The sequence below is a fragment of the Atta cephalotes genome (genome assembly GCF_000143395.1).
Source record: "Atta cephalotes unplaced genomic scaffold scaffold00077, whole genome shotgun sequence".
Classification (NCBI taxonomy): domain Eukaryota; kingdom Metazoa; phylum Arthropoda; class Insecta; order Hymenoptera; family Formicidae; genus Atta; species Atta cephalotes.
In genome coordinates this window covers 372,518-375,921 of record NW_012130141.1, presented here as the reverse complement: position 1 = coordinate 375,921, position 3,404 = coordinate 372,518, and positions in this window count along the sequence as shown.

Genomic DNA, 3,404 nt, shown 5'->3' with positions numbered 1-3,404 from the left:
ATAATAATATATNTTTTATTATTATTATATATATATATATATATATATATATGTATATGTATATATATATATATATATATGTATATATATATATATACACGTGAAAATGAGATTAATGCATTTCGCTAATTTTTATTGTATCGAGCTTGAAATAAGAATTTAATTTCGCGATATTTCCATTGCGAAGAAGACTCGATTCGCGAAGACTTCCGAGCGCGGATAAGATTGCATTGTTTAACGAAGTAGGTCGAGCGCGCCGTCCTGCTTTCGCGATACATTTTCTACCGACAGCTTTCGGGGTGGAGGAGTATTTCATATTCTCGCTCTCCTTCAATCCTGTGTTTTCTTTTTGTGCTCACGCGGGATCGTTATTGCGAGCTTGCGCATTATATTTCGTGTCAACTCCACCGTTAGTCAACTTTTGCGCCAACTTCCTCCACGAGCGCGTTTGTTTCAACTCTCAATGGTCCTTCCAGGTTTCGTAAAACTTCTCTGGTTCTCTGTGCCTCATTCATACGTTTCCATATAGATTTGTACAACCTCTATTGTTAACTAGATGAAAGAGCGCCCCTAATATCCTATATAGGTATTTTCAAATACTGAATTAGTATTGAATTATTACTTGGAAATATCGCGTAATTTAATTGTCACATGTGTTAAATGCAATTTGCTTGATATTATTACTACGTTTTAAAGAACGAGGTTGTTACTATTTATAACTTATTATTGATATGACTGATTATTTTTATAATAACTTACATTATCAATTATAACATTCTGATTATTTTCGCTTTGCGACGTATATGAAAACATTTGACAGAAATAAACAATGTGCAATGGTAATATGAAATAATTTAATTAGAATAATTTAATATAGAATGAAAAGCATCGTTTTCTGTAGATGCCAACAAATCATAATGCAGCACAAGAGAATACGATAACTTTGTTGAGTAAATATGTCATGAAAACGACAAAGTTCGCACCTTTTGACACTGGCGAAATGAAAGAGAAATACGAAAAACTTTTCGTCGCAAAACATCCAATGCATATCGTGCTGTTACAAGGAATAGCGCGATGCACTGACAGCGTCCTGAATACATTCGTCGTTCTCGTTTCTCGCAGTTTTATCATCTCGTGAGAGAGCAACGAACGACTCAACGCATTGTGGTCCATTCGCGTGCGTTCATTCTTTATGTAACCGAGAATGATGCGTTTCGCCCGTACTTCATTATTATTTCTGCATATACAAAAATATTTCTCTGTATGTCTATTATTTCTAGCGTAAAACTTCGTTTTTGAAAATATGTCTCATTTTATGCCACTTTATTTTCTGTAAATAATAACAATTCCCATGTGTTTTTTACGCACATATTCACGCAATAATCGATGCAATTAATGCAGTAATAAACTCGACTGTAGTGTAATTTACGAAAGACACGGAGACTTGCGCGAATTGTAATCTAAGGGAATTTGCGAGAGAGTCTCGTAAACGATCAATCTACAATGCAGGAATATTGCTGTAGATTCTTCCGTATATAGGCATCTCATAATCGAATATTCTGCTCTTCAACATTCAAAGGGAAAAAGATGTAAAAAGTTCCAAAGATTACACGATGTAGATGTTGAATTGTCAATATTATCCATGTTATACGCGGTTCTCAGAAAGCGGACAAACGATATTCATGATGCAGCAGGAGTAATGTGGGGGGAGGGAAATGCGTTCCCTTTCTTTCGCGTCACTTTCTACAATAGACTAGGGATCGAGATTCTCCGCTATTCCGCTTCGCGCGAAGCGGGAATTACTTTCGCTACTTTCAGCTCTCCCAACAATGCTGTGATTTAATAGAGACCGTGGGCACGCTCGCGTGAGCGCGCTACTTTCATCTTCCTTTGCTCGCGCGATTACGAGTTTTCTTGCCGTCGTCGTTCGTTTCTGTAACAACGCGTACCTCGCACATTCGTTCTGAGAGACAACGTCGGTTGATCGTTTAATATTCCTTTGTTACGCCCCGTAAGTCAAAGAAATCGTTAACTCGGTTCTTTTGGATATAAATGTCTGTCTTGTCATCGATCTATGCAATTTGTCTCTCGCAAAAGGAATAGTATTTCTAGACATTCTCTTTAGCGTTTACGTCCATGATCTACAAACAATATTTTTCAATGTTATACTGTCTGTTTTTTAAATACATATCACTTATTTGATAGAAAAGCGATATATCTCAAAATTAGCAACTTTCAGGAGAACATTTTTAAAGTTCTAAATTGAAACAACGTTTTTAAAGAAAAATATAATTCTAAATAGAATATTTTTCTATAACTATTTCAACACCGACAATACTCTTTCATGGTATCTTAACTTAACAAAAAAAATTTCTTTCCTATAAATAATTATTGCAAACTTGATAAAAAAAACAAGCAATATTATTACAAATGTATCATTTTTTTCAACAAAAATATACGTTTTTAAAATTGATTTCTTAAAAATGCTAATTTTTTGTTGTATTTTTCTCTCAAACAAGCACAATATTGCGATATGTGTACATATGGATATCTACACAATATCCAATACTTTTCACATTACGTGGTAACTACATTCAGCTGACGATTTCCCGAAGTTTGCGCGGAATGCGTCGTAACTACATTTCTCGATTTCTTGACTCTTGTCTTCAAAACGTCCGGCTGTGGCGTCGAGTCTCCAAGTATTCACTTTCCACATTTTCGCGACGGGGGGCTCCAAGATCGGATATCGTGCCCATCGGAGCAATACGACCCAATCCGCAGAGTGCAATTTCATGAAGGGTGATTATCGCATGCCGTAACGGCGATTCAAGTTGCGACACTTCTCGCGTGGATGACGTTTCGTTGGATACGGCGTGGTTTGAAAGTTGCCATCGAAGTTTATTTCGAAATTGCACAGCCGCGCGATCTGATCGCGATCTCCAAAAAAAAAAAGATTATAAAAAGAAAGAATAAAAAAAATTGGAAAGGAGGAAGAAACGGAGCGTGCAGTAATGCCAGAGAGCGCGAGTCGCACGATTTGTTTCGGATTTTAAGTTCGTACATGCATCACAAACTTACCCACAATAATTTATTACACTTGCGAATACAGTTATGGGGTGTCTTAAAGAAAATGCAAATTTAGTTTTATTAACGTTCGGTTGTTTTATATCTTTTTCTTAGAGTAATTTCTAAATGAAGAGCTATCGAGAATAGAAAGCTTTTTTACAATTAAGACATTAACAAGATTAAACGTTTATTTAAATTTTATTCGACTTTATTTATTCCAGAAAATTGAATTTATAAACTTCAATTAGCAGAACACACACACACACACACACACACACACACACACACACACACACACACACACACACACACACACACACACACACACACACACACAC